The 21836-nt window shown below is 42.1% G+C and overlaps 2 long non-coding RNA genes across 5 annotated transcripts in view; one reads left to right on the top strand and one right to left on the bottom strand.

Annotated features, from left to right (window-relative positions):
- LOC142829946 (uncharacterized) overlaps positions 1-21836 on the bottom strand; it is a 325854-nt gene that overhangs the window by 140668 nt on the left and 163350 nt on the right. Inside the window, exon 1 of one of the 4 annotated variants that reach the window (XR_012904896.1) lies at positions 1766-2164. The exons of 1 other annotated variant lie outside the window; for it this stretch is intronic. This is a non-coding gene — a long non-coding RNA (uncharacterized LOC142829946). Of the gene's footprint in view, positions 1-1765; positions 2165-21836 lie in introns of those variants that run through there. 2 more of the 4 variants (XR_012904894.1, XR_012904897.1) reach the window with 2 other exon arrangements.
- LOC106732876 (uncharacterized) overlaps positions 1-21836 on the top strand; it is a 196604-nt gene that overhangs the window by 161566 nt on the left and 13202 nt on the right. The window lies entirely within an intron of this gene.

The following is a 21836-nucleotide window of genomic DNA, read 5'->3' as shown; positions in this document are numbered from 1 at the left end:
TAGGCCATGGCAGGGGCTAGCTGCTCTGCTTATCTATGACAATAGGAATGAGCAATTCCAAGATGGAACTACAGGCAGTCCCCGGGTTACGTACAAGATAGGGACTGTAGGTTTGTTCTTAAGTTGAATCTGTATGTAAGTCGGAACTGGCGTCCAGATTCAGCCGCTGCTGAAACTGACCGCCAGTTCTGACTTACATACAGATTCAACTTAAGAACCCCAAATCCCCAAGTCAGCTGCTGCTGAAACTGATCAGCGGCTGATTCCAGGAAGCCCGGGGCAGAGCAACTGTGCCTCGGGCTTCCTGTAGTCAGTGCTGCTCAGTTTCAGCAGTGGCTGACTTGGGGCCGCCTGGGGCAGAGCAGCTGGGGTGCTGCTGGGTTGCGCCCCCCCCCCCCCAGCAGCCCAGGGACACGGGGAGCAAAGCCGCAGTGGCGGGGTGCCGCGCCTCTGAGGCTTTGCTCTGGCGCGGGACCCGCTGCCGCTGCGGCTTTGCTCCCGGTGCCCCTGGTCTGCTGGAGACGGTCCCCAGCAGACCAGGGGCACCGGGAGCAGCTTTTCTCGCCCCGGAGGTCGAGGTGGCGGACCACTGCCTGCGAGCTCCGGGGTGAGAAAGCCCCATACGTAAGTGTGGATCCGACATAAGTCGGATCCGCATAAGTCGGGGACTGCCTGTACTCCTTATGAAGGACAACATGTTGGCTCTCTACAACATGTCACAGTTCAGTAAAATTAAGTCACAATGACTTGTATATATAAAAACATAGAGCCAAACAGTGAAGTCCTTTCCCATCTTGTACTTATTGGTAAATAAACAACAGGATTATGTAGCACTTTAAAGACTAACAAGATGGTTTATTAGGTGATTTTGTTAGTCTTTAAAGTGCTACATAGTCCTGTTTTTTGTTTCAGTTACACCAGACTAACACGACTACATTTCTATCATTATTGGTAAATAAACTGACTGTGAGTGTGGTCTGAGTAAGGATGTGAAGAACTGGCTCACAATAAATTGTTAGTCATCTAACTAGAAGAGCCTAAAATATATCAAGAAGACACCGAATGGAATAGGAGGTTCTGGTCTTAGATAGCAACATTGGAAACATCAGATATGTATAACTTTCATATTCCTAAATATCAGTGCATGCTTACATGATTTAACTGCATAGTTTTAAAGCCCTGCTCACCACCCACCTTAATGTAAAATCTATGTATGCATTACAATGTGCATCAAAAGCTGTTGTTGCTGTTGCCATGGTTCTCTTCCCCCATGTAGCATTGTGTTATTTATACTCTTAATTAAATGTATTTCTCCAAGTGAGTATTACAATGATGAAACAAAGGCTGAAGCATTAAACTCGGCCAGGGTGATTACATTTGTGGTCAGTCTCCAAGTCATTAGCATTAATGCTTTCATTATAACTCTGACAAGATGGTAGCAAATTAATGAAGGTGTGACTTAAAAAAATACATATTGATCTACTTCCCTCAGAGGAGAAATGTGGGTTGAAGGCAGAAAGCAGCCTTTATATTTTCTGCTCCCTGAGTGCTCATTTAAAAGATGCCATTTTCCTCTGCTTTCAGGCTTCATTAGTTCTGGATTATCTGAATTATTGTTGTCTCTTTGTAAACATATAAAATGACAGTCCTTAGTAAAAATTATTTTGTTGAATAACTTCCTTAAATTCTACAGCCTGCTCTTTGAATGTAAAAGAAATCAATGGTGAGAGACTCCCCCTCCCACCCTCCGCTCTCCCGCACTTACCTTCGAGTAGCGCAAATATTTGCCGACCAGCAGTTTAATAATTCCTCAAATAGGAAGTTGTGACAGTGCTTGCTGGGTTTGGTTTTGTCTGTCTGTTTGCCTGTTTCTCTACAGATTACCCATTTGAACACAGAGATGAGGTTCAAAGATCAAAATGCTGCTTCCCTAACCTGGAGTGTCTGCCATTTGTTAGACACTCAACATAATTCCTCCATTAAAACAAAACTCAGAATGTTCAGTCACACAAATAATAACTAGATCTAACCAGTGTTCCAACCTAGAACCTATTCAACGTAAGGTATTTTTGTTGAAATAAGTCATTGTATGAAAGTTGAGCTGTTCCGTTCGTGGAAATGTACTAATTTCAATACCATGTTGGTGGAAAAATTTCTGACCAAAGAGAGCGTGAGGCCCAAATTGAAAACCTGACCTTTTAGCCTCAAAACAGATGTTTCAACACAATCATTGTTTGCAGTTTCAGGTTTTTTTCCAATTAGGAATGCAAACATATTTAGAAATTTGAAATTTGCTGTGAGCAAGATGGTTGTCCTCTGGCATAGGCGATGGATATAAAAGGCAAGGGGAGGCAATGCCTTCCCTGGGTCTTCATGTTCAGCCTTTCCCCTCTTCTTATCCTTATTCTGACCTTTTCTGCCAGCTCCCACAGCAAGCTGTAGAAGCATGGTGAGTCTTCCTCTGAAGTGGATCTAGTAACTTGTGAAAAGCCTTCCAGCTTGCCAGACCTTTTAGCATAACATTAAACCTGTGAAAGAGCCATTAAGTGGTTATGTAGTTATTTAACAGGCATGTGCCAACCCAGAGGTATATACTGTCAGTTTCTGAATTTATTGACAGAAATAATTGTGCATTGCTGTAATATGTCTACTTTAGTTTAAAATTTACTTGAAACTTTTCAATATTTTGTTGCTGAATATTATAAAATCACATCTCTAAAAAATCCTTGCATATATTTTACATGCACAGTCTGAGTATTCAGCTTAATGATGTATGTGACTAATCAACTAGTCAACTACCTGATAAGCTAAAGCTTATTGGATAGTCAACACACTAGTTGACTAGTTGCTTCCCCACCTTGCTGGTTCTGTCAAAAAGAGGCAGCAAGGGTTGGAAGAGGAGGGGGTGCTAGAAGGGAGACAGCTTAAAAGCCAGTTCCCCTCAGCTCCGTGGGAGGGAGCAGGGGCACAGCGGCAGCATTCCACCTTTGAAATGTACACAAGTTGCCACTGGGACTCTTGGACATTTCAAAAAGGAAGTGCCGCATGGAGCCTGGGGCCAGCAGGGATCAGAGTCTCCTGCTGGCACCAGGCTCCCTGCAGCATTTCCAGTTTGAAATGTACAAGACACCCAGTAGTTGAAATGCTACATGTAGCCTGGGGCCAGCGGGAAGTCCTGCTCACCCCGGGCTCCATGTGGCATTTCAATCTTTGAAAAGTACAAGAGCCTCTGTTGTGGGCTTCAATGCGGAAGTACCACTTGGAGCCCGTGGTCTTTGAAATGCACAAGAGCCCCCTTATATATTTCAAAGACAGAACGTGCTGGTTTTTATTGAGTAATTGAATAGTCAATGGAAATCCCATTGACTTTTTGATTAGTTCATTAATCGAAATTTAACATCCCTAATTCAGCTTTAGCCTTAAATGCTTGTATCCTTTGACGTATAGTTTTTAAATACATTATTTAAAAGATCATCCTTATGTAAAATACACGTTTTATTTTTAATTACTATGTACAAAAGCTTGCTACCAAAGTCTTCCTGTCATTTCTGTTTATCACTGTGTGCTTTCACCACTTGGTTGAAGAGAGTCCTTAAAAGGGACAACATCCTTTTTCTTCCAGAGAGCTAGACAAATGAGTTTCCCTTCTGACTATTTGATGAACTAGTTTTAAGAGAACCCTCCACCAAAATCAGTGTCTTAGAAAGATATAAAATCCTTCGTTATGCCTAAAATCTTTGGAAACATTTAATATAAACATATGGTGAAATTTTATGAGCATTTATATTGTTATGGAGATCACGCAAAATAAATTAGTGTTTCCTTTTTCTAAAAGCAATGAACATTGTTATGAACACACTAACCTGCTCTGACTAATTAATTTAAAATAATGTCTTTGTTTCAGGAATGAGTATGTGGTAGTCTGGAACGATTACTTTATGAAGGCTTAAGAGTATATTTCAAATAAAATATCAGCTTAGAAATACTGATTAAGAAAATGTAAAACAGAGAAGAGATGCATCATATATTCTATAATAATTAAGATTGTATTCAGCAGGACAATTGAATTGTCCTTCATACAAAGATTTTGCAAATGAATCTCTGATAACCTTTAGGGTATATCAAAAAACCTGTGATTGACATTTTTTTATTCCCAACTAGTGCTCTCAATTAGCTACCTTCTGCATGTTCAGTCTTCACAATCTGGAATGCAGTGGAAAACATGCTCCATTTTTCTTTAGAAAGAAATTTTATGAGGTTTTTTTTCAAATGTCATTTGCTACATTTGGGTTTAGGGATTTGGTTGGAATAGGTGAGCAGAGAGGGGGAAGGAAGAAAAAAAGGACACAGTGGGATGGGCATGGGGCTTGGGCAGAGTGGGGTAGGGGTTATGTGGAGTCACAGGCTGGGGAGTTTGCTTCCCCAAGCAGCATCTCTCCTAATAACCATTGTTGTTTGGATTACAGCAGCAACTAGAGACCCCAAACGAGACCAGTAAGAGACTTAGGGAAATATTATGTTCAAGTTTCTAAATGGGCCTTACCAACAAAAGGGAATCAACACAAAAATTAAAGCTAATTATTTAGTAGCGCCTTGAGTTTTCATTTCAAATATAGTGCCATGTTACCCAGTGAATTTTCTGCATTGGATCTTGTTCGATAGGATCAGCTGTAATTACAGTGAGAGCATCCAGTTGTCGAGAGTGCTTAAGTAACCCCAAGGTCCACATCACAGTCCATGAATGCGAGGAAATCACAAAGACAGAAAGCAGTTGTAACTTTTCTTTCTCTGGGTGATCAATTCAGTGTCTCCCTTTAGCAGATTCTATCAGCAGGCCTTTTTTAAAGCTACTATCCCCTATTGGGACCCTCCAAGAAAGTTAGGCAGGAGAACCCTGACCTGCTCTCCTAGAGGGTGAACCCTGAGATTGGCACAATTGAACAGAGTATTACTGTGCAATGAAATTACCCTTCTTGGCTCAGGGTCTCTGGGTGAGAGAATTCAATTTAGGAGAGTTGTCCTGTAAACAGGTGATATACAACTCAATATAATGTGCTTATATACAGGAACCCTCCTACAAGCTGTCACTAAAGTGGGGGAAAATAAGAGAACATTTTCCAGCATTAGATATAGGGACTCTGGCAGAAGGGAAAACTAAGGAACAGAGATGGCGTGGAAGCAATAAATAAGGCAATTAGACATGATAAAGGTAAGATATTCAGCCAACTATCTGCAGAAAAGGGATAATGGAACCATATGTACTGGGAAAGTCAGTGGGAATTAAAGACAAGATAAAACTATACTAAGTGCAGTGTATATATAGACATACCCTCTAATGTAATGGGTGTACTCTTTCAATATAAACTCAGAGGGGGAAATTGCATGGCCAAAGTGAGACATCTATGGCAGGTATGAAGAACAGAATCTGTTTTCCCTGATAAATGAATTTGCAAAACCATAGCACAAACCTGAGAAATTAACAGTGGCCAGACTGATTGTCAGGCAAAGAAAACAAGCTCCACCCTTTACACTTGCCAGACATTTGCAAACTAAACTGCTGCATGGCAGAAGGCCATAAAAATGAGAAAGACAAGGAAACCCGAGCATCCCCGAAGAAAAAAATATAATCCAGTAGTCAATACTTAAAGAGACAATAAAAACACCAATCTGCTTGAGATTACCACTCTTTCTATATCTAGGTGCTGTGCTGAGACCACTCGAGGTGATCTAGCTTACAGAGTTTAGATTTGCCTGCAGATTGGACATGTTCCCTCTACCGCTGGTCTGACAGAATTTTAGTATGTTAACTTTCAGAGCACCAGATAATTCACAACCATGTACTATACCTGGAGGAGAGTGACTGTGATGTACAAGAAGAGAGCTATTATTATTAACAATTTGTATTGCATTAGTGCCTAGAGGCCTCAATGAGGGTGTGTCTAGACTACATGGTTCCGTTGACGGAGCCATGTAAAATAGTTTACTCAACATAGTCAATGAAGCGGGGATTTAAATAATCCCCGCTTCATTAAAATAAAAATGGCCGTTGCGCTGTGCCGACAATCAGCTGATCCGGCACAGCGCGGCAGTCTAGACGCAGCTCGGTTGACAAGGGAAGCCTTTGTCGACTGCTCCTATAAGCTTCGTGAAAGACCTCCAGATAAGCTGCTAGAAGTGGGCCTCATCCTCCCTAATAGAATTTATCTCATTATCTCTAGCCTGATTCTTGCCTGCATATTTATACCTGCCTCTGGAAATTTCCACTACATGAATCTAACGAAGTGGGTCTTTGCCCACGAAAGCTTATGCTCCAATACATCTGTTAGTCTATAAGGTGCTACAGGACTCCTTGTCGCTTTTGCAGATCCAGACTAACATGGCTACCCCTCTGATACTTTTCTATGAGAGATGATGTTATTGGATTTAAACTCTTAACTGCTGCTTCTCTCTGTTACTTTAGCCATCTCTTACTTGCACCACTTTCAAATCTATGCTTCATTTTTATAAAGGGATTCTTTTAAAATACAGTAACACACAACAAATTAATTTAGTAAAGGCTATTGGTTATACAAAATTTGAATTGTATATACTTCGCAATTAACATTATATAATAACAGTTTGGGGGGATGTTATTTACCATGGCCCTTAAAACCTTATTTCAAAATCCTGAAATTTTGTCTGATAACATGTTCCCATTTAAATTCCTCTAATAACTCGTGCCTTATTATGAATATGAACATGGGATGATTGCCAGATTAGATATAAAGTTTAAAGTTTATTATCACAAAAATGGCGTTAAAGGTGAATCTAAAACAGGACAAAGAGGTAGCCTGCAGATGAGCCTGATATGGTTATTTTATATGAAGACATATGAGAGAAAACAGGAATACAAAAATCTCCTATGCAGAGATAAACATCTAATTTAAAGCTTCAGGGGGTAGCTGAGTTAGTCTGAACAGGATAAACTTATAAAACAACAAATGGTCTGGTAGCACTTTATAGACTAACAAAACATGTAGATGGTATCATGAGCTTTCGTGGACACAGCACACTTCTTCATCTGATGAAGTGGGCTGTGCCCACGAAAGCTGAAGAAGCTGGCTGTGCTCATGAAAGCTCATGATACCATCTACATGTTTTGTTAGTCTATAAAGTGCTACCAGACCATTTGTTGTTTTTTAAGTTTATCTAATTTAAAGGTTAAACTCACCCTCAGACCAAACAAAATCACTTTACAGTCACAGAAGTAATTATGACTTTCAAAACCTCTAAACTATGCAAAGACTGCAAACAGCATTTCATAACGTAGAATCACTAATCACAGAAGCTATTTCATTCAGTCACCCATGCAGGTGAAAATTTGGATGTGACCAAAAAAATTCCCGAGGTCCCACAATGCAGGCATATATAGCTTCTTTTGTTGTCACTGTTATAACTGCCAACTGTATAATACATGCAAATGACGTGGTAGAAAAATGTCAAAATTTGAGGCCCCTTTGTCTTCTTAGGCCCAGGCCAAATGGACCTCCTGGCTTCCTCCCCCAGCCTGATAGGGCCTGAGAGTCAGACTTGGGATACAATTAGACTTAATAGGAGGGATTGGAGGGCAAGGGCACAAAGGATCTTTCTGTCACCCTTTCCCCCGGCTCTCTCTGCTTCTATATATGGATCACTTCAGAAAGAGAGCCAATAAAAAAGGTAAACGTGTGTAGCGGAGCCTGGACTACCCTGCCTTGGCAATAAATGGTGATGTCTGCCTTGTCCAAAGTGAGGATTTCTGGCCTATTTCAAGTCTGGTGCAACAAAGTGCATAGGCAGGGCCCGAGAGTCAGGAAATGTTTTGCATAACAATGCAGATTAAGCATGGCACACAAGACCACATCTAGAACATAGGACAAGTTGCCTTATACTAGTACTTGTTTCTGTTAAGCAAAAAGTAGAGAGGCAGCCATGAAACTGTCAACTGCGCACATAGCAGTAACATCCTGAGTAGCAGGATGTACCCCAAAGAGGGGCATTGGGCATTTTACATATCCTACACAATACATAATCAATTGGTAGATATTATTAGAATGACCAAGTTTCACTTCGCTATAAATTGGGCTTAGTAAGAACAATTAGAGGGAGGGAATGGGCAGGATTGACCCACATGTCCTGCTCAATATAACTAGAAGTAATTAGGCCCTTCCCACCAGCTACCCAGTGCGTGGCTTTCCGTTGTTTGGGAAGAAACGGAATCATGACCTCCTGCCTGGCACTGTAGGTAAGCATATGTGTGAAGCGTAAGTGAATTAGGCTTTATTATTGTATATAGTAGATCTTTTAGTAATTGTTTTTGCATTGCTTTGCGCTGTAATAATTGCTTTCGAATTTATAAACTTAAAAAACAACAAATGGTCTGGTTTATCCTGTACAGACTAACTCGACTACCCTCTGAAGCTTTAGAATTTATAGTATTTATGGTTTAAATTGCATAGTAATTTTGCTTAAGGCTTGTCAAACTTAACTGTATTAACTGCTTGAAACTTGCAATAAATAAGAAAGTGGGTAAGTAGCCCTGGCATGTATTGGGTTTCTCTTGGATCTAAAATAAATCGAACCACATGACAACTTGAAAAATCCCGCTTGGATTTTTTTCTTTATTTCCCCCCTTTCAGCAGATTTCAGATAGAGCAAACTTTCACAATGGAAAAGGCTGACAGTCTTTTAATTCTAGCAGCACTGTTAGTGGGCCTCTCTATAAAGTAAATGCTAAATTTTGAAACTTAGTGAATGTAGAGTATCTTCCATGTTAGATCAACTAAATGAAAAGTTTGCACGCCTGTGGTTTAACTGTCATCCTATTACAGTGTTCATTGGAAGTGATTCTACTGAGCTAGTTTTGTTTAAACCTGAAATCCTAGATATGTATTTGATAAAGGAGGGACACAAAAGGATTTAATATCTTAGATGACACTGAAGCCATAAACAAATACCCAACAAAATTGTTCAAACCAGGATGATATACTTGTAAATTCTCTGTGAGTAACATATTTGAGCTGTCCACACAGTGCTCAATGTTGTTAATAGTTCAACTATATTCATGTTTTATTTTGCCTGTACATATAGGTTGTACCCTGGTATGCTCATTCACCAAGTACTTCCTCTTAGTGCACCAGAACCACAAATATTTCTTACATTCTTCTTCAAATACTTCACCCAGGATGTGGTGAGATGAACTATGTAAAAGGCAAAAGGCAGCAATTATAAATCCTGTGCCACAATTATAAATCCTATGGTATTTCAGAAATAAGGGATTAGGTTTGGGAAGTATCTGCATAATGCTAAATGTTTGTAACCATATCTTACTATAACCTCTAATTAAGACTGCCGTAGGGGCCTCTCTGACACTTTAAACTCAGAGTCTATATTGCATTAATGCCATCTCATTGAAAGGCCTACGGTGAGTGAGATTTTCTGGAGACATGATCAAACACTTTTAAAAATATGCAGATTTCTGCAGGTATGGCAAACTTGCAGTACTTCCCCGTTCCCATTGCTGCAGCCCACCCAGGACAACCCAGAGCCCAGATTGTTGGCTGGCTATTCAATTATGAGATTTTACAAGTTTTTTTGATTAGACTATTTCATGGCTGTTTTAAGATTCCCAGTAGAAACCCAAATCAAGGGTATGTCTACACTACAGCACTAATTTGAACTAACTTAATTCAAATTAGTTAATTCGAACTAAGCTAATTCGAACTAGTGCATCTAGACCTAAAAACTAGTTCAAATTAGCATTTTGCTAATTCGAACTAGCATGTCCACATTAAGTGGACCCTGAACTGAGGTTAAGGATGGCCGGAAGCAGTGCCGGCAGGGCATCAGATTAGGACTTAGAGCGTGGAGCTGCTCTCTCAGGCTAGTCGAGGGCTGTGCTTAAAGGGACCCGACCCCCACCCCGGACAGACAGTTCTCAGGGGTTCCCCGCTCGCTTGTCTAACTCGATGAGGGACAGCAAAGCAGTCCTGGCTTGGAGTGCCCTGAATGCCCACACTCGGCACATCACAGCACTCGGCCATCAGCCCAGCTGCACTTCCCGCAGGCTGCCATCTGGGGGGGGGGGTGTGCAATGCTTCTCTGTGCATATGCCCACTGCAGCCTCCATCATATGCCATCTGCAAGGGAAGTGTTAGTAATTCATAGGGTAAAACCTTTTGGAACCAACCCTCAGCACCAGCTGCAGAGTGCTTGATGCAATTGAATGTGGGCAGGAGATGGCTTTAAGTTACCGTTGTACCTTATCCTGGGGTTGCTTACCCCACGTGGCCTCATGAAAGCTGCTCTATTAAGCCTCCTTTCCTAGCACCATGCCTGGAAACAGGTGACAAAGAAGAGAAGTTGGCAAGGAGCTGCAATGGCAAATCTACACTACGTAAGAATCTTCCAAAAAAAAAAAAAACCTAACTAACTTCTAGGTACCTTTGCTCTGGGAAAATGGCGCACCGCTACCCTAACACAGGAAGGAGTCTTGCCTTTGCTTTGATGCTGTTGCAAAATAACAAACCCAACCACCACAAAATGATACATGCAAACCTGGGTTGGCTCCTGCTGAGCAAGGTGAACCATATATGGTAGCCTTTTGAAATATGAGGCCTCATTCAGGATGTGAGTTCAGTGCTTCACAAAGCCTTCCACTACCAAGATTAATTAGTGCCAAAGTGTGAGATAAGGAAATAAATACATTTTTGGAATGTCTCCAGGACACCTCTAGGGAAGAAGTATCATGCTGTAAAAATGTAACCTATACGGAGGTACAGTCGAGTCCGCGTTTGTAAAGTTTTGCCGAGGTCCATTTAATCTTTTTGAAGTTCAGCAAAATTGAACTGGCAGATAGAGCTTGTAGACAAAACCCTCACAATGCTGCTTTCCAAAGCAGTCACAAAGTTTCCCTTAGAAAGTAAAACTTGCACATTAGGCAGCTCATCTGAACATTTACAAGGAGGTAAAAAAAGAGCATATCACATTTTCTTGCAAAAACCTTTTTGTACAGGGGGACATTGTACTTTCAGAAACATAAAGGAGGAACTGGGAATGGTGGAGAACCATTCTTCAGGAGCAGAAATCAAATAAATTACATTTAGTTTAAAACTTGCATTGATTTTAGTAAGTCTTTTAATACAGGTCCACATGACACACTCAAGTAAACTAGGAGAAAGCAGTCTAGATTAAATTGCTATGAAGTAAGTGCACAACTGATGGAAAGACAGTATTCAAAGTTACCACTGTCAAACTGGGAGCAATCTCTGTTGGTTAATAGTACTTCTGACAACATTGTGGAGGTTACAGTAGATGACAAATTGAATATGAGTCTACATAGGAGTGACACAGTTGTGAAAGAGCAGAGAGCAGGAAAGATACAGCCCACGGGCCTAATCTGACCTGCCAAGCCTTTCAATCCAGCCTACTGCCCACCCTACCAGGAACTTCAGGAATGGAGCAGCCCCACACTGCTCAAAGCAGCTGGTTGCTCCATGTGGCTCTCTGTACCATATGTGCAGGGGTGAGGGAGGCTTTGTGCCCTGTCCCTGCCTGCATGCACAATCTCTCAGCTCTTATTGATCAGAAACCAGCCAATGGGAGCTGAGAGATCGTGGTGGAGGTTGAGGCAGTGCAGAAAGCCTCCCTCCCAATGTATAGCACAGAGAGCCACATCGAGCAGAGATGAAGCCTGCCTGAGGCTATGGCTACAATGCCGTTTTTTTGCAGAAGAGGATATGCAAATTGCACTCACATTTGCATATCTTCCAATTCTTTTTGCGGAAGAGGTTTTGCGGATAAGAAGCCCTGTGTAGACAGAGCCATTTGTCAGAAAAAAAACAACCCTCTTTTGCAAGATCCTTTATTCCTCAAAAATCGAGGTTTACAAGATGTTGTGAAAGAGGTTTTTTTTCCAACAAATGGCCCCATCTACACTGGGCTTTTTATTGGCAAAACCTCTTCCACAAAAAGAATCGGAAGATATGCAAATGCGAGTGCGACTTGCATATCCTCTTCTGTAAAAAACCAGCAGTGTAGCCATAGCCTGAGAGTCCTGCTGGGTTGCTGGTCAGAAGCCACCTAGGTAAGCAACTCCTGTCAGAGCATGGTCAGAGCCTGCACCTGGCACCCCTACCCCAAATCCCTGCACCAAGTCACCATCCAAAATCTCCATCCCCCTTCCCCACATCACAACCCCACTTCCAAACCATGTACTCCCTCCTACATTCCTACCTCAGGCCAGAGCCTTCTCCTGCACCCTTCTCGTCCCCAAACTTGCACCCCCTTTTACATCCCAGTTCCCTACCCAGGTCGCCACTCAAGTCATAAGGAAGTATTTTACTTGCGTGGCCTCTCACTCCACTGATGATTTTAGTGGGCCCAGGCATGAATTACCTACTTAGCACTTACTCTGGCAAAATTCCCATTGACTTCAATGGGAATTTTGCCAGTTTGCCACAATAAGGATTTCCAGGTATCATTGAGTAAGCAAGCTCCAGTGACGCACTGACAACATGTTTCATCCTAGCTCTTTAACTCCACTCTTTATCTTTGCAACCCTTAAGGTTTTGGGAAATATAAGTCATTATTACATTAATTAACAAAATATTATTTGTGCTTTTGGCCTATTTGGCATGAAGTGAACAGTCCCATGTGAAATACGATCTGCGCCAGCTTTCATCATAAATGGAAATTGCAACAGCTTTGCAGTAGGTGCCAAATGTTTACGGACAACTCTACAACAACATGTGTTACTCACCTGGAGCAGAAAATTTGCAGGAAAGCAAACATCTGTAGGGGATGATTTTCAGAGGGTTCAATGGGATTTTAGCCAGATGACTCTTTAACTGATTGTGTCCCGCTACTTCCTATCCCCTAGTTTAAACAGTTAACTATGGTGCAGCTGCTGACTTGTTGGCTTGGGAGGATTGCTAGGTATAACTTATATTCAATGGCACAGCTATGCTTCTGTTATGTTGACGTGTTGGTTTTTTTTTAATGTGGGTGTTTGTAAATTCTGTCTAGAAAGCATATGGCTAGGTGTCCTTTGCAGTGCACTAAATCTAAACAAATACAATATATTTAAGGGGAAGCAGGTGGCTGCAACCCCACACAGCTCTCTGAAACTGCCACGGTTAGGGCAAATGCATCCAAATTCTTACCAAATAAAGGCCAATTGCCAGCAAACTGGAATAATGTATTTCAATAGGACTTGATGCTGAGCCCATTGAAGTAAACGGAGAAACTCTCATTGACTTAAACTGTTCAAGATCAGGCTCATAATGTGGATCAGACTGCAGTCGGCTTCTCTTTATTTTATCACTGCAGGAACTATCTTTTCACTTTGTGTTTGAACAGCGCCTTGCACAGTGGGGTCCTGGCCCATTATTGGAGCTCCTAAATGCTGTGATAATGCAAGTAATAAACCAAAGCAAAGAAACTAAATAAATAAATAAATAAATAAATAAATAAATAAAGTGGAGGAGCAGCTTGCAGAAACTATGCCATGCATTACTCCATCTTAATATAAAAAAATTAATCTCTAATGCTGGGACCTTTAATCTTTGAGAGTCCCACCTGTACATTAAAGTCATATGAGAGCACCTAGGAGATTGCACTGGATGAACAATCTGCATTTTAGCTATCCTGGATTTTCCACCTCTGTGGCTTCATTCATGTTTATCTGGCCTCTGTGATTGTGATTCAGTGAATTATATGTGCAGCATTAGAGATGTCACTGGGGAAGGGACATGCAAAAGGGCATCAGATACATGTTTCAGCAGTGCTCCTCTTTACATGGATAAGAACACCACCTCTTTCCTCTAACATCACATCTTTTGTCCATAAGTGTGATAGTCAGTCAGCGAGGGATGAGGAACCACTGTGTTTATTTATGCTGACTTGCACTGCTACCACAGCTGCACTGTCTTTATTACGAGTGTGTGCATTAAGGAGATATGCAGGTGTTCATTTTATGATTTGTCTATGGAATGCTGAAAGGTCATTGTTTTCCCAGAGGTTATGCAGTTCCCAAACTTTTAAGACATTAAGAAATGTGATGAAGTCAGATTGCCTCAGGAAAGACCGAATGAAAATAATTCTAACAATAAACAATAATCAATACTTAGTAACTATCTAATGGGAAATCCTGGATCCAGTGAAGTCAATGGAAGTCCTAACCCATTACAGTCATCAGTGAATTACTAAGCAGGCATTGGTAGAAAACCAGAATACAGCAGCTGACTTTAAAAATACAGAGTAGCTTTATTAGAGCTGTTCAAATTGATACAGCTTCACTGGCTTCCATTGTCACATAACAATGAGCAATTCTGTGGCATCGTGAAGGCTAACAAATATTTGTTAAAAATTTAAAAAACAACAAATAGTCTGGTAGCACTTTAGAGACTAACAAAACATGTAGACGGTATCATGAACTTTTGTGGGCACAACCCACTTCTTCAGATGACTTTCAGATGACTTCCAACACTCCGGTCATCTGAAGAAGTGGGCTGTGCCCATGAAAGTTCATGATACCGTCTACATGTTTTTTAATCTTTAAAGTGCTACCAGACTATTTGTTGTTTTTGAAGTTTTTCCTGTTACAGACTAATTCGGCTACCCCTCTAAAACTCTTAAAAATGTGTTAGTCTTTAAGGTGCCACAGGACTGTTTACTGTCTTTAAATTTACCCTCCTGAGGACTGTCACATAATGTCTGTCTTAATTATCTAAAAACGATGGTAAATGCTAGATTAACGCTGTGTTATGAGAGTAATATTGTTAGTTAAGTCCATTAGCATAGATAATTTCTATAAAGTATTTTAAAAATATCTGAGAGCAACCAGTTATAAAGCAATTATAAACTTTAAATAGGGTTGCCAGGTGTCCAGTTTTTGAGTGGAATGCCCAGTTGAAAAGGGATGCTGGTAACTCTGACCAGCACTGCAAACTGAGCTGTTAAAAGTCTGGTTGGCAGCACAGGAGGGCTAAAAGCTGCTGTCTCCCCACACCGCTCCCACGAGCAGCAGCATGTCCTCCCTCCAGCTCCTATGCATAGGCACAGCCAGGGTGCTCCAAACAGTGCTCCCATTCCAAGTGCAGGCTCTGCAGCTCCCATCAGCTAGGAACTCTAGCCAATGGGAGTTCCGTGGGCAGCACCTGCGGATGGGGCAGTACACAGAGCTGCCTGGCTGTGACTCCACTGAGGAGCCAGAGAGTGAACATGTCATTGCTTCTGGAAGCTGCTTGGGGTAAGCATTGCCTGGAGCCTGCACCCCTGAGACACTCCATACCCCAAACTTCTGTCCTAGCCTGATCCCCTCCTGCCGTCTGCACCCCTCAACCTGAGCCTGCAGTGCTCTTCTATACCTCAAAACCCTCATACCAAGTCCTACCTCAAAATCTGTACCTTCAGCCAAAGCATTCATCCCACTCCCCACACTTTAACCCCCTGCCAGAGCCCTGAAACCCTCCTGCATTCTGAACTCCTTGTTCCCAGCACAGAGCACCCTCCTACACCCCAAATCCCTCATTCCCATCCCCACCCCAGAGTCTGCACCCCCAGACAGATTCCTCAACCCCCTGTACCCCAACCCTCTTCTTCAGCTCCCAAACCCCTCAGCTCCCCCCTTCAGCCTGGAACCTCCTCCTGAACTCCAAACCCATCATCCCTGCCCTCACCCCTGAACCTGCACCCACAGCCAAAGCTCTCACCACCCCCCACATCCAAATCTCATGCCTCAGCTAGAGCCTCCTCCTATACCCTGAACTCTTAATTTCTGGCCCCGCCACAGAGACTGCACCCCCAGCTGAAGCTATCACTCCCTTCCATAGCCCAGGTCCCCTGAGCCTGCTCAGTGAAAATGAAAGGGTGAGTGGGGGTGGGGAGAGTGCACAGTGTGGGGGGGGGGGAGGGGAGTAAGGAGGGGTGGGACCATGGAGGAGGGGCGGGGCAATGGTAGGCAAGGGTGTTCCATTTTGTGTAAGTAGAAAGTTGGCAACCCTATCTTTAATACTTAATACTATTATGCTGTCCATGTCCTGGGAACACAATTTATAATCATGTATTTCATAATCCTTTCTTTTCAGATGTAGTGAGCCATTCTATACAGGCTGTTGTTTTCTTTAGATTAGACTATTGTAATGTACTCCACGTGGAGCTATATAACTAGGAGTTTGAAGGTAGTGCGGCAAGTAGCAGCTCATCCTCTCAGCGGGACATCTCTTTGGGAGCACATGACACTCGTGCTTTGGGATCTGCACTCAGAACTCCCTGTTGACCTGTGAGTGGAAATCAATGTGTTGGTTAAGACTGAGAATGCCCTGTGAGAGCTGGGTCCAGCATAATGGAAGGACTGTCTCTTCTGCATTAAGAGGAGTCCCACTGAAATCAGCAAGACTTCTTTTGGGTGCATGTGTTTGATCAGAGTGCAGGATAGGAGCTCACAGCAACATTAGTGTCTGGAATTCTTTCTATGCACCATGTGTCATTGCATGATATAGTAAACTTCTCTGAATTTGGAATTTATTATTTCTGATCTAGTTTTAAAATAACCATTTGTTTTAAAAGACTGTATGATTGAACTCACATTAGAAATAGCTCTTTTATTTTCTTTGTCTGTCTACACTAGGGAAATATGAATAAGTGGTGAAGTGAGATCATTTGCAAAGAGAATTAACACTGAGGAACTAAAAATATTTTTTAAAAGCTGTAGGAATAATCCCCATCTCTTTAACTAGGAGAGGTTTCTTTTAATAGCTTCCTAATACTAATTTTAATGAATTCACGAAAAGAATGGAGAACAGGTTATGAAAAATTCATGCATTTGATTTAGCTCTGGTGTGGCTCATCCCCCTAACACATTTTTTCACTGTGCTTCATCTCTGAGTGTGGTTGTATTTTTGGCACATTCTTGCTAAAACTTATTTTGATTCTCAATGGTGTATAATATTGATCTGTGAGTATTAATTGAGGTAACAATTTGATGCTGTCTACAGTACCCACCTAATAAAAAAGAATCACAATTATTTTCCTTTGCAGACATCCAATGAAAGAGATAACATGATTTTATCATCAACATTCTCTATCACTAAGGCAAGATATATAGGGCAGAATAAGATGTTTCTGTACCATCTAAAACTGTAAATAAAAATTAGATTCTAGAAAGCAAATGGACTGTAGACCTTAATGTTCTTTTGATAGATTTTTGTGCGAGCAATATTTTATACAATTGCAAATCTAATTCAACTCTCTGCATTTTCCAGATTGCAGAGCACAGACCATAAAAGGAAGGCATGTTTCCAATTTTTGTTCTGAAATTTCGGTGCTGAGTTGTGGTTAAAATTGTTTCCTTTCCCTATGATGCTCTGGGACCAGGAGCTACACATTATTTTTTAATTTCATAAACATAAGGTGCTAGAAGGGAGAACTAGAAATAAAAAAACCCTCTCAGCTCAGTGTTATCAATTGCAAAGTGACAGTTATGTTACCATAGAGATAGAAGCAGGCTAATAAGCTACTCGCACTGCATGCCAATTAACGACTCCAACTCCTCAACTCGACTTTAAGTTGCTGCAGGAATTGTGTTTATACTAATGGTTCAGGTTATCAACATTAATTACATATGGTATCTAAAGAGTCATTGTTCTTGTGGTTTCATTCATCTCATCAAGTTTTCTTTTTAAATCAGTCATGCTAAGCTTGACTATATATTGCAAATCATGTAGCATGCAAGCTAAGGACCAGATATGTAAATCTAGAGTAAAGCTGATTACTTCAGTGGCAGAGGCAGTCTTGTAGGACAGGGGCCACTGGCAAAATCTGGCTTTCTGTGAAGAGATATTAGGTTTTAATAGTCATGTCACTTGGTGTCTTTGAGGATTATCTTCAGCTGTAATATCTGGTGCTGTACATATCAAAGAACTAAATCTTCATTCTGATGTAAAAGTCATCAGTTAACACTGTAAGACATAGATTCTCAGTTACATGAGGCCCCTTTATACCACTATTGCCCATGTTCTAAATTATGATGCTACATCGCTGAGAACTAGAGTAGTGTAAAAGGACTCTAGTGTAAATGAGAACCTGGCTTTATATTATGAATATAGAGACACATCTCTGCAATGCTACACACAATACATTTTGTTCAAGATAAAGCACAGAATAAAAGCCTATTATTTTTCATTTTTCCTTTGGCACCAGTGGTCTTTCCTCTAACATCAGCTCTCAAAACAAGTAACACTTGGTTTGGAAAAAACAAGTAACACTATTTCACACAATTACAGCAGTTAAAGAGGGCAACACTCTGTTAGATCATCCCAGTCATCTCCCAAGCAATGAGGAATTCTTGCTCAGGTTGTTGTGCATTTTATTATTTTGTGCAGTATGATTTTTAACACCTCAACTAATAGGGCTTTCACTTAGGAGATGATCTGGTAAACAAATAGACCTCAGTAGGGGCAGGGAGTTGAAATCACATCCTATTGCAGAAGGAGTTGACTCTAAGAAAACAACTCCTGAACATTTCCCTTCATGTATTTCCCCCCAAAGTATTCTGTGGGGCAGGGATACTATCTGTTCTCCAAACCAGGCAGGAGTTGGCTCATAATACATCATAATTTCCTCATTATCTATGAGGATCTTGGCGGTTTACCAGGAGAACAAATCTCCTGTTCTCTCCTGTTGCCTGGAAGTCCAAATTGCTGTCCTTGGAACCTCCCTTTTATGTTTTTCAGCATGGAGAGGGCTCACCCCATATTAATGTAGTAGCACACATTTTAGGAGAAAGAGCTCAATCACATACCTCTGGTCTACACTAGACCAGGCAGGTCCACTTAAGGTACGCCATCCAGCTACACGGTTTGTATAGCTGGAATCGGTTTACCTTAAGCTGAGCTGCTGCAACGTCTACACTGTGGGTGGCTGATGGGAGCGCCCATTCCTGTTGGCTTCTCCTTCTCCTCGCAGAATGAGTAGTACTGGACATCAGTGGAGGCTGCCCTCAGCATTTGAGTTGGGGGTCTACACTAGACGCGCTAAATCAAACACTAAAAGATCGACCTCCCCCTTATACAACAATTAGCCATGACTTCAATCTTCATTAAAACATCTGACTGAAGAAAGTGTGATTCCTACTGACTGAGCGCCTAACATGCCTTTTACTCAGTAAATTAACCAACCTTATTCTGACATATTTTGTATGGACTAATGTCTCCTACTGTGTAGTATAGGGGTGGGCAATAATTTTTGGTGAGGGGCCACTCCAAGATTTTTGTAAGTGGTCAAGGGCTACACTTTCCTGTGGAGGGGGAGTGGGGTCTAGGATGGAGGCTGGGTACAGAAGGGCTCATGGGGTAAGGGACTGGGGTACAGGAGACAGTGTGGGGTCTGAGAGGGTGTTTGGATGGAGGAGGGGGTTGTGACCTGGGTCAGGAGATTGGGGTGTAGGATCAGGGAGGGAGTGTGGGTGCAGGAGAGGGTTGAGGCCTGGGGGAGGGATGCAGGAGGGGGTACAGGGTCTGGGAGGGAGTTGTGATCTGGGTTAGGGGATGCAGAGAGTTTGGATGGTGATCTGGGGGAGGGAGTTGGGGTGCAGGAGGGGCTGGGGTGCCCGAAGCAGGTGCTAGCTTGCAGGAGTTTAGCTAAGTGTCTCCTGGCCATCAGGCTGCATCACCCCCAAGTCAGGCTGGCCTCCCTGCCTGCTGCAGCCCCGGCCTGCTTGAAAATACAGGCTGCTCCCACCACATGGGTCTTCAACTCCTGGTGGGGGAAGAAACTTGCACTGCCCCAGTCTCTTAGGCCAATCTCTCAGCTCCAATTAGCTAGCTGTTTCCAGCAAATAGGAGCTGAGAGATTGGCTGAAGTCAGTTCTTATTGGCTGGTTGTTTCTGGCCAAAAGGAGCTGAGTATTGGGGCTGGGGCTGGGGCTGGGGCTGGGGCTGGGGCTGGGGCGATCACACAAAATCTCCCCCTCCCCGCAGAGCATAGAGCTTCAGGGACTGTGTTTTAAATCGCAGCTGCTACATTTCTGACGGTCCCAGAAGGGTGGTCCATGGTCCAGATCCAGTCCCTGGGCTGTATTTTGCCCAGCCCTACTGTAGTATCAGTTCTATCCTTGACAGGACCTTAACAGTTGAAATGTTCTGAAGCAATCTGGTGGTTAAGTCCTTTATTCAGAACCAGTCTATTTATTTTTATTTTTGACCACCTTCCACCCGACATCCTTTTTCATGTATCACTATTTCAGCTCTTTCACACAGAGGGCATGATTTTCCTATACAATAGGACAGCCCCTCCACCCACTTAGAAACAGCGTCGCCTGCTGCTGAATGATTTCCATTACATGGGGAATTTTTCAGTGGCACAGAGTAGTGGGAATGTGACTGGGGAAAGTGTGGCATGATTGGGCCTCTCTTACACCCTGGATGCCAGATTGGACTGTTAGCAGCTGAAATAAATTTGGGAGTGGAATGTCCCCTGAATGGCTTTGGGATCAGGGTAATATAAAGGCATAGAGACATGTTTGCACTATCTTCTCCCTTTTACCCATCCACTAAAGCTGCACTGAATGTTCCTTGGCACAGCTCAGAAACTGGGTATTCCTCTTGCATTCCAAATCCTTACTTCAGCAGTGAAGTGTGAAAACTCTATAGGCCTTTGGTGTTGACTAAGTTGAGGGTGCTCCTACCCAATTGGCCAATAAACAGTTGGCATTTTATAGCATCAGGCCCTGTTTCAGCATAATTCACTTTTTGCATTCTCCATTCAGTCATCTATGTATAGATGTCACAATTGTGAAAATATTTGTCTTTATGCTGCAGAACTGAGGCAGCACATGCCAGAGAAGTGACTCAGTAAAGACATTCAGACATTAAAAAGAGACTAAAGAGACTGGGACTTTTCAGTTTAGAAAAGAGGAGACTGAGGGGGGATATGATAGAGGTCTATAAAATCATGAGTGGTGTGGAGAGGGCTGATAAAGAAAAGTTATTTATTAGTTCCCATAATAGAAGATCTAGAGGACACCAAATGAAATTAATGGGTAGCAGGTTTAAAACTAATAAAAGGAAGTTCTTCACACAGCGTGTTGTCAACCTGTGGAACTCCTTGCCAGAGGAGGCGGTGAAGGCTAGGACTATAATAGAGTTTAAAGAGAAGCTGGATAAATTCATGGAGGTTAGGTCCATAAAAGGCTACTAGCCAGGGGATAAAATGGTGTCCTTGGCCTCTGTTTGTCAGAGGCTGGAGAGGGATGGCAGGAGACAAATCGCTTGATCATTGTCTTTGGTCCACCCCCTCTGGGGCACCTGGTGCTGGCCACTGTCGGTAGACATGATACTGGGCTAGATGGACCTTTGGTCTGACCCAGTACGGCCGTTCTTATGTTCTTATGTTCTTCTTATGTAAATAACCAGTTTTCTCCAGCCTCTAAGCAGTTCTCTCCCTATGACAATTCTGCTTTTTCTGGAGTGGCAAATAGTGTAGCAGACACCCTTTACATACTGAACTTGGATATATCCAGACTTGGTTGAGGTAAAGGATTGGTGTGCAATTTGACATGAGGAACCTGAAGACACAATTCTGACAGCTTACTTTGACACTTCATAAACCTATTTTGCTAGTGTGTGGACATCACCTCCCTTGTGCAAAAAATATAGAAAAGAGAAAATAGGCACAAGTCAAATTACTCAAATTGAAATATTAAGAGCTCATATTATGATTGGGAAATGTAAGCTGGATTTTTTTTTTCAATTTCATAATGAAAAGCTTTTAGAAGAAACGTATTGGTCTGTCAACCAGGAAATATTTTATAGGCACAT

The sequence above is a fragment of the Pelodiscus sinensis genome, chromosome 6, assembly GCF_049634645.1.
Source record: "Pelodiscus sinensis isolate JC-2024 chromosome 6, ASM4963464v1, whole genome shotgun sequence".
In the NCBI taxonomy this organism is placed as follows: Eukaryota; Metazoa; Chordata; order Testudines; family Trionychidae; genus Pelodiscus; species Pelodiscus sinensis.
This window is presented reverse-complemented; position numbering and strand designations above follow the sequence as displayed.